General features: G+C 45.3%; 1 long non-coding RNA gene across 12 annotated transcripts in view; it reads right to left on the reverse strand.

Annotated features, from left to right (window-relative positions):
* The window catches only part of LOC139828459 (uncharacterized), a 55,505-nt gene that overhangs the window by 10,489 nt on the left and 27,948 nt on the right, over positions 1-17,068 (reverse strand). For 9 of the 12 annotated variants that reach the window (XR_011740069.1, XR_011740071.1, XR_011740072.1 and 6 more), the window contains 5 exons: positions 16,362-16,608; positions 15,116-15,183; positions 13,935-14,082; positions 4,301-4,378; positions 2,694-2,883 (listed from right to left, as the gene is read on the reverse strand). This is a non-coding gene — a long non-coding RNA (uncharacterized lncRNA). Of the gene's footprint in view, positions 1-2,693; positions 2,884-4,300; positions 4,379-4,595; positions 4,883-13,934; positions 14,083-15,115; positions 15,184-16,361; positions 16,609-17,068 lie in introns of those variants that run through there. The other 3 variants (XR_011740067.1, XR_011740074.1, XR_011740073.1) reach the window with 3 other exon arrangements.

The following is a 17,068-nucleotide window of genomic DNA, read 5'->3' on the forward strand; positions in this document are numbered from 1 at the left end:
GTCCCCCCACCATTTCTAATGCAGAAAGGCTGCTTCTGCAGCAGCAGATACGCACGGCTTCGTTCAAAACCTCTTTGTGTAATTACAGATCCATGGTTTCTTCTGGGCTCCCACTTATTTAATCATCCTTTCTCATTTGCATTTAATACCCTGAGCTCTGTCAGAGGGCAAAAACACAGCCTTTACATCCAGAAGGACAAGAGTTCCCTGCAACAGCTGCTATATTTAACAAAAAATACACTGGGTTGTCATGGCAACCCTGGTTTCTAAAAATAGAAATGCCATATACAGCACAGTTGAGCACAGGCAGCGCTAACGGAAGCTGCTTTAATAGAGAGCTGGGAAATGGAAGTAAACTTTCATTCTTCACGGGAACTGGTATCAAGCAAATCATGCAAAATCACACAACCCTTCACTAATTAAAGCCTTGATCCAGTGCAAAGGATCTCCATTTCTCTCAGCTCAAATACTGCTCCATGCTCTCTAGTGCCTCGGCTCAAAAGCGTGCTCCAGAGAGGATGGCGGGGGCTGAAGCAAACTGGACCGGCTGAGCAGCGATGGAGCTGGCACACCAGCGCTGCATGTGGTGGCTTTTCCTCCTGACACTGATAAGCAAAGGCTCAGTGTGGCCAAACCGCCATGGCTCGAGCATCAGGGCAGGTTCCAGCTGCCCAGGAGTTTGGGGAGGTTGTCAGGTCACCCTCAGCCAGCAGATCTGTTCAGGTAAGGCTGAGTTTTGGTAACCTCAGTGCTCACAGCTGGTGCTCAGAGGAGCATCTGGCCCTGCCTTGCTTGCTTTAAACAACCTACAGAGCGGGTATCAGAGCCATGCCCAAGATATATGGGTTTCCAAACAGCCTTTTCCCCCTCCACTGACACAATCAGGTCTCTGGGCATTAAATCAGGCTCCCTCAGGGGAGCCTTCTCCTTTCCCACTGAAATACAGACCCCCCCCCCAGCACAGCATTGTTAGCAAAACATGCAACGAGCACCCTACAGCATGAGCCAGCTGAGCATCTCCTGAAATCTGATTAGCAAGGCTGAGTAGTCACAGCCTGCTTACGAACAGCAGTTGCTTCCCATTGCAGTCTAAGTCTCCAGTCATCTCACTAATTCTCCTTGACATTTCTTGCTCTGAGTGGAAGGCGCGCGTTGCCAGATTGCAAACCCCCAGTGTTGTTTCCAAGCCCTGCTTCCCCGGATGGGAGGATCAGCTGCACGCTCGCTGTCGAGTCCCCTGTTTTAGCTCTCCCTGTGTAGCACTGGCTTCTAGGAATCCTTGAGTGTCGCAGTTGAGTGCTGCATGCTTTCTGGATGATGCACAGCTCTGCTTGACTTCTGCACCATTCTTTAAAGGAAGGCATTGGATAGAGAGGAAGGGCTCTTGAAGAGGAAAATACTTCACATTGTTGTAGCGGCGTGTGCGAGTGTTCATTTTTTTCCCCCCTTAAGAAAAACAGATTGCCAGACCTGATGCGAACCTAAGTCAATCCAGTGGAATATTTTCCATACTTCATGGCTGATACCAGCAGCCTTGGAGGAAACCAAGAAATCCTGAGTTGTGCATTTGTGGGATTAGCTGCAGTGGTTTGCAGCACTTCCCCAGCACTTAATGTGCACTCTGCCTCAGTTTTCTGCTACTCTTGTGTTTCCTGGGTTCTTCCCATTGACTGTAATATTTGGAGTTTTCTCAGTACCTTTCAAAGCAGGATCTTGAAAAGGACACATTTAGGCATCTGTATAGAAAAAGTGGGCTTAAAGTACCTTGTGATCTCCAAGGACGAGTTTGCCTGTCCACGGATCAGAGGACTCCTGTGTTCTGAAACCAATACTTAATTTTACTGTAGGTTGAAATGGCATTGAAGATGATGTCCTGTGGTTTAAAACCTGGGTTATTCTATAGCCCAAACCTTGAGCTGCTAGCTGAAATAATTCCAGGCAGCTCATGGTGCCTAGTGAGCCATGCATCTACCAATCTCATACTTTCACAAGTGTAAATATGGCTATTGTTTCTGCAAGTGCAGCTTGCCATGCAGGGTTTAAGTGACTGGACCACGTCACGTGGACACATGAAACCTGAAGCTGAACCCCAGGGACAGCTAACCCTTGCTAAGACCCAGTAGGACAATCCTAATGGGCCTCAAACCTTCTGAGGCTACCCTTCAGTCCTTGTAGTTGAAGATCATTGCTTTCCCTGAGAAAATGCAGTGTGACTGAACACTCACCAGAAGCATCACTTTGTTGGACAGCTTGCCAACGCCATGCCAAGCCCACAGCCTCTCTCTGTGGGCTTTGCACACCAATTCATCATGCAGAACTAAACTCCTCTCGGCACACTTAAGCACCAGACCTTGCCAAACATGTGAATCCACATTCCTTGCTGGGCACGCAGGGAGACCGAGGGGGTGAATATCAGCAAAGGAGCTCAGGTTCTCTTGATTCATTGCATCTCCCACCCATGGTGGACACACTAACATTGCCTCTCTTTTGGCTCGTGGCGAGGGAACACCTCTCCCCTCCATCACCTGTGCCTTTGTGTTTGCTAAATACACCAGCATGACACAACCAATGCATCAGCACATTCTGTTATCCGGAACTAGACAAGATGAAAATGTTTATGTGGGTCATTAAACTGATAAGTGTCCAGAGCATGTTACTGTGCGATAAATATGACTCTTTGCATAGGTACTTACCAAGCAGGGGCTTCAGTCACATCCAGCTGGCAGAGGCTGGCCCTGGCTAGAGGGTGCTGCAGCCAAAAAGAGCGCAAAAGCATCAGCATGGCCTTGGTGGGGGACTTGCGCAAGGTCTTCAGGTTTTGTTTGCTTCATCCCGGTTCATCCTGACACAGTTCCTGGCCAACCCCAACTCGCCATGAGCTCACTGCAGAGGGCACGTAAATAATGGATGTTTCTTTGAATCCCTCCACCACCTGTGCTGCCCCCATTACAATTTCTGCTCAGGATCTTTCTGTGGCCTCACCAGATCTCTGGAAGCAGAATGCACTTGTCCTCATGTATTTTCTCTCAGTTTTGGCCCACATTTATGCCCAGCCCTGCATCTTTCCTCCCTGAAGTGACCAATATTCAGAGGGGTGATGGTGTTTCTTTAGCTTACAGCTACTGAAAACCACATGCCAATGGCTGCACCAGCATCACAGCAGCACCACCTTGTTATTGACAGCAGCAGTAAACTTGTGGGACCTACAGTGCAAGAGTAAATCCATGTTTTTATAATGTGTGAAAGAACCCTAATGGTGAACATTCTCCAAAACTGGCAAAATGGAAAAGGGCACAGATGAGATTTAAACTAAATGCCTGAGTGATGGCAGCTGGTCCAGCTCCTCGAGCTGGGCACAGCTGCTCAGCACTGAGCTGGACCAAGTGGATGAAGTAGAGGATGCTTGCTTCTGGGGGCTGGTGCTTTTAGAGCAGGGCAGGGAGTTAAGTGCACAGATCCTGTTATTGCTAATGGTGTTTGTGTTTAGAGCTCCCCAGGTGTTGCTTTAGCAACTGCCATGTCCAGGCTGTTAACCCAGTCTCACCTGCTGTTTAGTTTTTGGTACTTAGATGCAAAATTGCATTGTGTTTGGATGTGCAGGGCATGTCCTGAAGTGCTTGCTGCAAGCAATTTGCCTCCCACACTCCTGCCTTTCAGCTGCTCAAAACAAAAGGGAGGTTGAGCTATGGCATCTCAGGAAGTGTGGACAAGCAGGCAATAGCCCAGCCTACTCTCCCCACCCAAATCCCACTGACGTTATGGGAAAGGGGAAGCAGTGGCAGTGCTGAGAGACCAGATGGGTGGAAATGAGAGCCCCTAAAGGGACTGCAGCTTGGCTCAAAACCCTTCATCCCTGCTCCAGTGACCTCCTCCAGCAGCCCACCCAAACAACTGGCCACAGCGAGTTGTCAGCACTGGGTACACATGGCACCCTAAGGACAGCAGCAGCAGAAGTATCATGGACAAAGCTCAGTTGCTTAAAGCCCTTCAGTGACTCACCTCATCAGTGGCCAGTGCATAGATGAACCATGCTTTCATGTTGGGAATAGAGGAAATTTCTTATGCTGACTTCTGTTAAAGGAAAAAAACCCAGCCCCTGGTTCCCCTGTTGCTGGACACTGCAGCATCCCCTTCTGGGACCTTTCTCTCCTGGTTTCTTTCTCAAAAGAGATTAACTGGAGATAATGAAAGATTTCATGAGGACATCCTTCCCTCCCCAAGAAGACTTCTGTCACTTAGGGAGGCCAGACCACATGTATATGTAACAGCAACCTTCTGGACACTGCAGGTACAGACTCACCCAAGCGATGCTCACAGTCAGGTACGTGCTCTCTCACGGAAACGCAGCTTCTGACGATACTGTCCCAGCCTCAACCTGCTGACATCAACCACAGGTATGCAATAACAATCCTGCACAAGCCCATGAGGCTTCGTCTACACAGACGGATAAAGCTGGACTCTGTGGCAGTTGTGCTCTGAGAGTCAAATACAAGAGAGATCATGAAAAGTGCCCAAAATTTACAGGGATGAGGCAGAATAAACACAATAAGCTGCTTAATTTTGATGTGAATCTGGCCAGATTTACCTCATATGCTTAACTAGGACATTTAGAAGAAACTCTTTTGGAAGCACACTCCCAGCCTCAAAGAGACACATCCCAGCAAGGCCAGAGCACCAGCATATCCAGGCAATACCTCCAGACAGGAGGTTGACCCAGCTCACCACAGAAAGCTGCATCCTAGCATGTCCACGCATCACAAATCCTCACCTTCCTCGTGATCTCGTGCCACCAAGCTGGCTCAGGTTTGTGTGCTGTCCTTGCAGACCTCCCCTCCAGCAGCGGGATAGGCCAGAGGCAAAGTTTTGCTGTCCTCCTGGGGATCTGTGCAGCGTGGGTGTCAAAGGAGGAGAGCAACTATAAATCAGAGCCATCTCCCATTACTTTGGGCCTCCCCAATTCTCTTCCTTTCGGCTCTAAGTTTAGAGAAACTTTTGCTCTGGTTTACAGAAACAGCTCTACAAAGCCTCTGTAGGAAACCCAGGGATGGTCACAGGCAGCATAGCCTATGTGCTTGTAACACATCCAGCCTGCTCTGGACTTGCCAGCATACCCTGTGTGATAAATGTGCCCTCTTCTGGCAGGCAAAAACTGAGAAAAATCACAGCAGGACTTGTGCTTCATTAGGAGTCCACAAGCAACCCACGTTACAAGACAAAGGACTCTCTGGTACATCCATCCTGCTGGAAATTATCTGACCCCTACAATGACAAGTGTATCTGCAGAGATCCCCAGAATGCTCAGTAGAGCTGTCGTCTTAAAGAAGGGTCCAATCACAGAGGCAGAACCTTCTGGTACAAATTTGGCCAGGTTTCTTATTTCCAGGAGTCAAAGATCAGGAAAGAAAGAACATTATTAATCATCAAGCCTTCTCATTGGCAGGCACACCCTCTACAACAGGTGTGTCAAACTCATTTTCACCCAGGGACCATATCAGCCTCACGGTTGCCTTCAAAGGGCCAAATGTAATTTTAGGACCGTATAAATGTAGGAGTAGTTACATTAGGCCCTTTAAAGGTAACCTTGGTGAAAATGAGTTTGACACCCCTGCTCTGAAATAAAAGCAGACATTTGCTACACCTTGTCTCAATCTGCGCCATGCGCATTTGTATTTCTAAGATGTTTTTTCATCAAAACACATCATTAATACTTCCCAAATCAGAAGCAAGCAAGAGACACCACTCACTATGTTGGGGGCTTCCTAAGCATCTCAGTGCACAGGTCCAGCATGTAAGTAGCGTGAGAGAATTTCATGTGCTGCAGGAGATCAATAAACCCTTGAAACAACAACAACCAGCTACAGCAAATCCCCTCCAGAGCAGCCAGCAAACAGATCACAGCTCACCCCACGAAAGGGGCACATGTTTTGCAGGAGATGAACAGCAACCATGCACTGGTTTTAGCTGTGTTTTCATTAGAGAAAAAATGAAAAGGGACAGTTTTCTAGTCTATTCAGGTTGAAAACTCTATGACCAGACCCGGTCAACAGAGTAGAGCCAAACAAACACAAACCTGGGATGCTGTATCTCACTGTGACCTCTCCCTCCAGCTTTCTCTTGACCAAAACTAGATAAAAATACTCTGAATTTTGCCTTGGGTTTCATTTCTTTGCTTCAAGTTCATCTGGGTCTGTCTCCAGGAGTCAGGAATTAAGTAGCATAGCTATTGCTAAGTAAATTGCTCTACAATTGCTTTTCCATAACAAGACTGTTGTTTTCTTAGGGCAAACCACTTTTATTCTTGAGGAAAGTGTCAGCAGGAGGAAGAGCCAGAGAAAACCTGGCTATGCTGCTATTCTGGAGCTACTATCATCAGGTAAAAAAACAGTGAGGAAATCTCTGCAGTGTTTGTGACCAGGCCAAGCTGGCAAGCAGGAATGACCCGCTCTTTAATTTTAGTTGAGGATGTCAGAGCCGGGGCTCCCTATAAATACCCGTGGCTTGGGCTGGGAGTGTGGGGAGAACGCTGTCTCCAAAATGAAAGGGCAGAGAAAACATGGAGCTGCTCCAGAGAGGGAGAAACATCTATAATTAATGTAGTGGGAAAATTACACGTTTATATAGCCCCCCCAAACACAATAGCAGACATCCATTTCCTGCAGGGCTGTGGAGGCTTGCCAGCCTGCAAATAAATCACAAAAACACAAAGCCAACAAGGAGGAAAAGAAAGGCGATTATCACATAGGATGCAGCAGCCTTTTGTACCAGGAAAATAATCAGTGTCTCCACCAGACATCTATTGTTTATCAATAATATCCTCTAACAATCCTGCCATTTGAGTCTCAACTGGGAAGTGATGTTCAAACTGAGTGATGAAGGTCTCCTTGGATTTCGCAAGCTCCAAACGCACAGCAAAGTGGTAACTTGGGAGATGTACTGACATGCTCCAGAAGCATTTGTAGGACCAAAACCAAAAAAACACAGCAAACCTGATATTAAATAGACCTTTGCATGGATAAAAAAAATGGAATAAAACCCACACTCCCCACTTTGCTCCAAGAAGAGGGTGCCTGGTGTGCAGGGAGGGAGGCACTCAGTGGTCTGGCAGCACCTCCAGAGGAACCATGGCCAGTGATGCTGGAAATGAAAACTAAGGGAATAAACAGTTTTAGTGAGAACTAGCAGTCCTACTCCCTCCCTTCATCTTTCCCCATAGACATTTAATGACACAAGCTCCAACTTCACAGCACATTCGAGTCAATGAGAGCCTCTCCATTGACTTTCAACTGCCCTCGGCTCAAGCACTGTGATCCTGACACTAGTTTTATGAGTTCCCCTGTGGCTTATGAAGTTGAGCTTTATCAGCCACAGTAGACTGGATGAGAAGGCCTATTAGTGAGTTTCAGAAGGGCAGTTCCCGTTTTCTTCTTAGCCTGGGGCTGTGTCGAATGAATTATGAGCATTTGCCATGATTTCTAGAATATATTTTGGCTACAGCAAGACTGGTGTGTGAGCTCTCACAAGTGTTTTGTTTATTTTTTTTTTCTTGCTTTTGTGCAAGATCCATGAGAGGGTCCCCAAAATGTTTTACCAAAGCAAGCTTTAAATTAAGTTCTTCAGGTGACACCCACGCTTCTCCTCTGCTGCTCACACAGATGGTTCTGCACCACCTCTTTACACACTAGGGGAGCACTCAAGTGTGATGTCTTGGGCTGAGGTTGGTTTATCTGACTGAGCACCCTTATCTCAGTGCCTTGCCACCAGACCTCCAAAAGGACCAAAGGTCTCCCATGACCTGGAATAGCTAAGATGCAATTCCTCTCCCAATCCAGGCTTGCCAAACCCAAATCTTCACACTACCTGCACTTATCCTCCCATCCCTGGGAGGCAGGGGGGAAACACAGCTGACACTTAGCAATGTCAGGGGATCAAGCAAAATGCTTCACCACATCTCAGGCACTTAGTCTTCTACTTTCTTTCCTTGGATTGCTAAAAAAAACCACCCAAACATGTATATATTCACACATACACAAAAGTGAAACACTTGTTTAGGAGAAAATAATGTTTCTCTTGTGATTATTGGCTGCCATTCAGAAGGTAGAGACAACAACAGCCATTAATGTCTGTCTGTTCCTCAGCAATTTGTGCTTTTGTGTTTTGAACGACATACGTAATTCTGATAAAGGTATTAGTGTATTTCTTGGACTGAATAATAAATTATTAAACGCAAAGCCCTTTATTTACATACTTTAATGCTAAGAACTTAAATGCAAAACACTAAAGACATTCAAACACTCAAGATCCCCGTAGCAGCTCTCTCCACACTACACAAATGAAGTACCCACACTGATTTGGCTGTGTTTATGGGGTGCGCATTTCAGGAATGGATGGTTCCTGGCCGCTTCTCTGCACTTTGCTCAAAGCTGTCTCAAACCCATCCTGCAGTGGCTCCTGCAGCAATATCCTCTGAACTGGGCACATAGCAAGCTCCCTCTTGAGCTCATTATGACTAAGTGGCACACAGGAACAGATAAGCACATTTGGGATAAACACATCTGGAAGTGGCTTGCCAGCTACAAAGAAATGCTTATTAACACACTTCTCAGGGTAAAAATGGAGCAAAACTAAAATACGGCAAGCACAGTTTAGAGCTTTCATGTGGGGAGGAGGGGAAGCCATCCTCAAACCAGAGCACCCAAAGCAGCTTTGACTTTTTACAAACAGCAGACTTTGTGTGTGTGTGTGTGTGTGTGTGTGTGTGTGTGTCTGTGTTTCCCTTTTCTTTTAACCAATACTACTCCTATTCTGGCTTTGGCTTGTTGAAAACCATCATTTCTTAACTAGAACTGAGATTTCCATAGCACCAAGCCCTCCCTTGCTCTCTCCCCTGCAATCAACGGGGGTTCAGAGGGGCTTGGCAGCACACAGCTCACTGCAGGCTACATCAACACTTGAGACCACCTACATTATCTTTTGGAAAAGGTCCTGACTGCTGCCCAACTCAGCTCATCCAGCAGATGTGCTGGGCCACAGCTGGAGGTGAGTGAGCCACCATTGTGTGACATCTGCCAGCATCAGTGCTCCTGCTTCTCAGCAGCCCTCGGCATCCACCCTGCAAATGAGGAGACCAGCAAAGGCACCCAGAGCCTCCTTTCTGCCCACAAATGTGGCTTGATCACCCCTAGTTGTGCATCTCCAACACCCCACACATGTTGCAGGTGGAACATGGCTGGGGAACCCACACCACTCCAGGGACAGGGTGGTCTTGGGGGGCTTCAAATGTCTGCAAGGATTTCACCCCTTCTGCCCAGGCTGAGCCTGCTGAGCTCCAGCTTGGAAATCTGCGGCCTGGCATGCGCACCTACAGAGTCAGACAAAAAAAAAAGGCATCTTTTAATCTTTTTCCCTTCACTTCTATAAACAGGAAGAGAAAAAGAACTACAAAAAAATTTGGTTTAGGCTAATCCTAAAATGAAAGTTCATTTTCTTTAACTAGATTTCAAAAGCAAAGTCTCTGTTTGACCTGAAATGTTTAAGTTGACCTAAAATATTTAAATATTTTGCTTTGCTTTTGTTTTCTTGGATACTTTAAGGAAATGTGCCAATTTAAAAATCAAACAATAGTTTAACTTCTGGGATTTTCTTTCTTTTTTTTTTTTTTTTTTTTTTACAGTGTCCAGTAATTTGCTTTCCTTGTTTTTTTTTCCCTGGCACAGTGAGTCTAGGTAACAAAAGCCCTAGGACACTGTCCAGGCCCTGTACGTGTCACCTTATGTAGTGAGAAGACCAGACCTGGGAGATGAAGGGCCATGCCACAGTGCAAGATGGGAAACCTGCCTTTGGCTGCATCCCCCAACTTAAACCTCAGGTCAGGCTGTTTACTCAGTTTTTGACAAGAGAACAGGTTTCTTAGTTTTAAGATCTGCCAGGGTAGAAACAACCATTTCCCATCATACCGAGTACCCTTCAGTTGTAAAACAACTCCTTTTAACCTCATTTAAGAACAATAATACCAGTTGCACTCTGTCTTCCTTTGTTTTCCCAGTTTGTCCACTTGGAAATCAATTATGGCCTCATAAAAATGTATAAGGCTACTACTAACCTTTAACTGATACAGTAAAAAATAGGTATGGAGTACATAAGCAAAGTAACTACTCTGCATAGGGCACTGAGTACTTTATAAACCTGAATAACTCTACTATACCATGCAAGTGTCTTTGCTTTTGCCACTACACAAAGCCAGGATGAAATCGCCAGAAAGCAAGACATACAAGGAGATGCATTCAGACCAGGGACACTTCACAGTGCCATTCAGAAAAGAAAACAACCCAACCTCTTATTTTTCCGTCCAACTAAGCACCCCCCTGAGGTGCTCTGCCCTCTGTCACATGGCGTCCCAGCTGCCAAGACTGAAAACAGGGGAGTTAAAGATGTAAAAAGGAGGTCTGGAACCTATAGCAGCTCAAAATGCAAAGCACAAGTGCAGGCAAGACCCATACTCACGTGTTTCACCTGCTTGTGGGACATTCCAGAGCCCCCTGGGTAACACCCAGCCACCTGCAAGTGGAGGCTGTGCATCCCCTGCAATGTCCTTTGAGCAACACACCAGTTCCACCCAAGCACCTCAAAAGAGAAGCTTTTCACTCAGGGCATCTGCTACCTCATAAAACCTCACTCGCATCCACTCAGCCTGACTAAAAACATGTTTCTAGTTAGAGGTTCAGCCCAATTAGGAGACCAAGTAGGATGCATCATTTCACACCCCTCCGTGGGCTCTCCCAGGCTGGCAGTGGAAATTTGCTATGTGAGATGATTTTCTCTTGCTAACTGCTCCGAAACTCCCAGAAAGCACCGGCATCACCCTGTCATCACCAGCTCTAACTGTGCCCTTGTCTATGGTGGTGCACAGAAATAAAAATTGCTGATTTTCTTTTCCTTCCACACCTAGCTTTTCTTCAGTCCAGTCCCTTTGAACTCCAGGGACTTCACTCCAAGGAGAAACTGCTTTTTGATTTTCATCAAGATGCTGAAGACAGCAGGGAGCTGCAGGACACAAGGACAAGAAGAGAGCAGGCTACTTTTTCATGTGTTTGGGGAGTAAACAGAGTGAAACACAAACAAGAGCCGGGACAGAACTAAGTCCTTTGCAGATATATATCAAATTGATTTAACTTGAAAGAAAAGCACTTAGGACAAATTAAAAGAGTCACAACATTGTGCTGTTTTCTAGATAAAAAGTCTTTGGTGATTTTAAGCTGGTCTTCCAGCAGTTTCTGTACCCTTGCATTTAGCTGCCCCCTTTGAATTTTCAACCCGTTCCAAAGGCAACCCAAGTCCCAGGATGGATTTGCAAGGCTGGCACCAGGCTTGTCTTCTCCTTTGAGCACATCACGAAGGAATAAGTGACCTTGTGACTTCTTGTGCTGTTGGGGAGGCCATTTTCAGATGACAGCCCTGTTAGGAAACCACATTTCATGATGGGCAGAAGATGAGCTGGCAGAAGCCATTTGGAAATCAGGGGACCGCACAGCGCATTTAACAAGAGCCCTCACACGTCTGGGTTTGAGGCAGGTGACAATAAGAAGCAGTCATAAACGAACATCAGTCTGCGTTCACAGAAAATGTCTCATCTCGGCCATGTTCCAGGCACACTGCCAACAGGGATGCATTAGTTACCATTGTAAAAACTGCTCCATTTCACACGTACTCAAAATTAAATATTCCCTTGGCCAAATGGAAAGAGTAGGTGATGCCTGGGTAGGAAATGGATGCAAGTGTCTCAGCCTAGACAACTGAAAGTGCCTCCAGCTTTCTAGATGTGAATAGGTCATTTTCCATCTCTTGCTGCACCATTAAGTGATTGCCTGTGCTCCGCTGGGCTGTGGTTCCTACCAGGCACTCAGAGACCTAACATTTAGCAGCAGAAGCAATTATAATACAGCAATGCTCTCTAGGAGAACGGAACCATGCAATCACAACAGTCCTGACCCACAGAGTAGAGGTAAGACTATTTTTTTGGGCTTGATTAACAGCAAATGGCACCTAACTCACAGTGATCTTGCTGGCATCACCACCATTACCCACAGACCAGAGTCCCTCTCTGATAAAACTGCTGGGCAGTAATGGCATTTCTCAAGGGACAGGGCTAGTGGTAGGCATGTGGGACATTCCTGATGTGGGTGCATTTATCAGACACTGGGAGACATAAGCATAAATGCTCTCTTCATTTGGTGCTTGCAGAAGTAAAAGCAAATGATTGCTGATGGCAAGATTCAAGGAGACACAGATGTAAATAAGAAAAGACTCCCACAATATCCTAGAGGACAAGTGCTTGACTTTAGCAGCAGCTGCTTGATCTGGAACAGCCTGGTGTCCACCAGCACTTATGATTTCACTTGCTAGAGGAGGTTTCCTGGAGAAGCCTGTGTGTTAGTGTATCTACTTCATCTCCCACACTACATTCTCCTTTCAGCCCCTTCCAGCATCCCAGACATCAGCTCATCATTTTCTCACCATTAACTGACCACCATTATTACTAAGAAATAGCTGTATGACTGTATACATCCAGCTGTAGCTCCAGCTGACATGAGGAGTTTTAAACTGTTCTTAAACTGAAGGATAATAAAGGGCTTATAGCCCACCATATATCTACTTCCTTATATTCTTCTGAAGACTGAAATTTCCATTCATTTGAGACTTCTCTAATTGGCCTTAATAAGAACCAAAACATATTTATCCCCTTTAGGAGCTTGCTCATGTATTTTGCAGGCCTCCTGGTTGTAGCCTGTGTCCAGTGATGACTCAACATGAACCTTCAGCGTGTTATGAGAGCAGACTTTGGTCACTGGAATTTTTAGCCTGTGTCTGACACATGGCTTTTGGGGGCAGAGGATTTGTTTTGTCTGAGACCATCGCCCTAAATACTTCCTACTCCTCTCAGTTTTCCCAGACATTAAGTGATCCCGGAGGGCATTTCACATTCCCTCCAACTTAACTGCAGTAGAGTCTGAAACTTGTATTGCCTCTTACAGTACCTAACAGAGTCTCATGAGAACAACAGCTTTTTGTGTGCAGTTACTTTCTGTATTTGAAGGATACTCCTGAACTTTAGCCTGACTTTTGCTTTTGGCTTCTCTCCTTAGGACTTTGATCCAAGAAATCCTCTCAACATGTTCCACTTGCTCAGCTGGGGAGTTCAGCACTGCAGTATCTTGCATTGCAGATTATTTTTAGGGATGATCAAATCAAGACAGATAAAATAAGAAAAAAGCGGAATCTTTGCTAGAGCTGACTGCAGAATGCTGTGGCTTACCAGCGCTTGGTCTCAGGGCCAGAGTGGAACTCCTGATCCTGGTGGACCTGATTCAGAGTGGGACCTTGAACTCAGCAGCCTGCGGGTCACACTATCAAATTAGCCTCTTCCTACTATCTTGCTTTCTGAGTACTTTCATGCTACAAGACACAATACTACCTACTGGAACAAAAAGCTTTGACATGAGCAAGCCTCCTGTCATTATCCAGCTGTCCATAAGCTTTCTTGGACAGCAAGAGCACACCTTCATGTGCAAGCAGCTGAACAGACCAAGGGTGCATCAACAGATCTTGAACGGCTCAGTCGTACACCCAGTGAGCAGCACAGTTACTTTTAGGACAAAAAGGAGAGATCACCACAGGTCAACACAGTTGTCTGCATGCCAAAATACCCAAATCAATTCCAAATTTCATTTCATAGTCAAGGAAACATCATCCTTAGCTATGAAGGACATCCTAAACAATGGTGGCCAGCAAGACTGGTGACATGCTGCCAAATTCCACTTAAGCCCTCTAATAAATAATTATAAGATCTTTAATAAAGTCCGCTGGGCCACCTAACCACAGCACTCATTATCTAGCACTTTATTGGAAAGAAAAGAATAGCAGAAAACAGCGAGACATACCTCTCTCTGTCATATGCCAAGACTTAAGAAAACTGTTTTGGGAGAAATTCCAGAGCACAGTGCTGTAGAAACATGAAGGGCAAAAACTGATTTTTTCTTTTTCACTGATGCAAGGAAACAGGATTTGCTCTTAACTGGTCAGTATTGCCTGGAGGGGAAAAAAAAACAAACAAAAAACTAAACAGCATTGAAAGACAAAGCAGCTAGTCTAAACTAGTCCCTTAAAGGTATTTATTTTTCAGAGGAAAATTTTCCTGGGTTTGTGTTTGTTGTTGTTGTTGTTTTGGTTTGGTTTGGTTTTGTTTGGTTTTTTTGTTTTGGTTTTTTTGGTTGGCTATTGCCAACAATATTTTAGCTTATGCTGTGCCTGCTGACCTACCACATTTAGCCTACTCACATTAATTAAACTTTAATTAAGTTTAGTAGATGTCCATCAAATATCAAAAGTAAGTCATAGGCCTTGCAAAGTGTTGGCTAAGGTTTTAGCATGACTAGGCAGTTTTGGTCTACATAATTTCATTTATAGGTTTATATAAAAGGTATTTTAAAAGTGTAGGTCAGTTCTACTTATCATAACCTTTCCTAAAGCCACAGCAAGTACCTGGTCTACAGTTTCATTTATGAGGAGTGGCACCTCTCGGTTTGTTGTTACTCTTGGTGTAACGTAGACCTCAAGAGAGTCACTTGTGTTTTACGATGCTCCCATGAGTTCCTCACGTACATCAGGTTTCTCTTTCTAGGCTACAAGTCATGTCTTGTTGCATTTCTACTTCTTTAAAAAATTAGGGAAAGACTCTTCTTCAGTTCCACCTCACCAGGGCAGAGTGAAGTCTCTGCTTTGTGCATAGGCAGTTGTTTTCCAGTCAGCGTTACACTTCGCTCTAACAACTCAAGCCAAGTTTCCTGACATGTCAGTCATTTTCCCATTTCCTTTCCTCTCTGCCTCACGTCCTGGGGAATACGCTGCCACAAGTTTCTGAACTGAAGGAGACCATATCAGAAGTTCCACAAGACACCTGGAACAAGTGTGTTGTGCTACATCTCACAAGCCACTGACGAATTAGCAAATTAACTGAAAGATGCCATTAAAAAAAGATCCTGGTTCCATCCTCAGTTAGTAGCATTTGCTTTAATTTGTGTAAGATTAGCTGGGAAAGCGAAAGTAAGCTGCGCGTACATACCTCAAAGATGCACAGCCTGTTGGTTGGCATCCGTAATTGTCGTTTTATACAGTTCACTCCCTTTCCACCTTCAACAAAAATGATCAGCCTTTTATCCTGGGAAAGCCACTGATTTTAGAGCTGTTGCTCTAAAACTGCTTGGACAAAACTCCCAGGAGAGCCAGCCCAGCGCACGGGGGGAACACTGACCGAGCCCAGCACAGCCCATCTCCCCATCCCAGTTCCTCACAGCACCCTCAGAGCAGGGCACAGGGCACTGGCACAGCATCTGCCTCCCCCAAGGAGGTTTTCAGCCCCATGTCCTTGTTCTATAAATCTTTACTCTGCTCCCTGGTTGACTGCTCATTGCTAAAGCCAACCTGATTATTAGATGGGGCTGTTCAGGTTGGTGACTCCCTCTGCCGGCATGGAGAAACGTCGTGACCAGAGTGGACATCCCACAGGGGACACCGGCAGCGGCTGCTGGCTCAGGCATTGCTTTGGTGGTGTGTCTTTCCCTGCGAGACTGCAGATGGGGCTCCCAGGCAACCACAGAGCCAAATAACAAACCAAAATGCTCCAAAAACAGCCAAAGGGCAGGACCAGGCAAAACTCTGTCCCATCACCCTGGCATCAATTAGTGAATCACTTGTTCTATTGTCAAAGCACACTGATCTTTGCCAGTAGATACGGAAAACTTCCCCACCACAAAAATTATGCCTTGAATACGGCCAAAAATCATAAATATTTTGAAACAGAAGGAAATAGCTTTTAAAACAAGACACACTCTGATTTTGGATAAAGTTTTCCAGACATGCTATGATAAGCACAGCGTAAGAAATCACACAAATAATTTTCTGCATAAAAATGCAAGGGACAAAAAAAAGCCTTTTTAAAAAACAACAAAACAAAAAAAAAACCCACCCAAACAAACAAAGAAACAAGCACCAACTTTGAAAAGGAAGTTTTGGAAAAATAATATTTTGGCAACAAACTTTTCAGCTTAGTGCTTGGCAGCCACCAAATATTTTAACTTTGAAAAATAAAAATTTGTTCAGAGCTTTAGATTTTGCTTTTTTTTTCCTTTTTAAATGAAAGAAAGCACACATTGGCACTGTAAGTGAGCAGGGTGTGACAAAAATAAACACCACTGGTGCATTTTCAGGAACTTCTAGGTAAAAAGATACATAAATCTAAGGCGAAGTGTAAATTCCCAGGGGCACCACCCATAGCTGGATGGGTTCATTTCCCCCTTAGTGACAGATACCTCCCATCTTGCATCAGAGGACATTCAAACGGGTGTTAGAAACCCACAAAAGCAACATCTCATTGTTTTCCTCTTCCCTGAACGGCCACTTGCTCGGCAGCAGCTCCTTCACCTCTTCCATCACCTTCCCCATGCCACGGTGCTGGTCCCAGTGCACTCTTCTCCTGAAACACTCCACAGCTCCTTGGAACGCCGCTGCCTTTGCAGCAGAGATGAATGAGTCAGGGTCTCTTTTGACTGCTCACAGCTGGATGATTTGACAGAGAGAGAGAGACTCCAACTTTAAAAGCAAAAATACAGCTTTGCAAACAAAACTGAGATGAGATTTATCACAAAGCAGGAACAAGGGAGGTGTTGTTCCAAACAATAATCATCTATTTATTTTATTTTTCAGTCTATCGGAAGAAAAATGCTCATGGTGAACATTCTGTGCACAAACATGATTGTCTAATGAGATGTTCTGTACGTCAGCTAAGCCAAGCAATGGAAACTCTGTGCAGGAACAAATGGGTGCACGTGTCTCCTCCAGCAGAAATAAAGATCTGGGAAACCGGACACCCCTTGCACATATCTTGGAGTCAGTCCTCCTGGTATTCTTTTTGGTCTGCAACGTATTGAACAGAATAACAATCTCTTCGGGCCTTTAAAAGCAAAATTCATAAAGCTATGATCTGTCCTGAGTATTATATAAATTCACTCCTAGAATC

The sequence above is a fragment of the Patagioenas fasciata genome, chromosome 7 (assembly GCF_037038585.1).
Source record: "Patagioenas fasciata isolate bPatFas1 chromosome 7, bPatFas1.hap1, whole genome shotgun sequence".
Lineage (NCBI taxonomy): Eukaryota > Metazoa > Chordata > Aves > Columbiformes > Columbidae > Patagioenas > Patagioenas fasciata.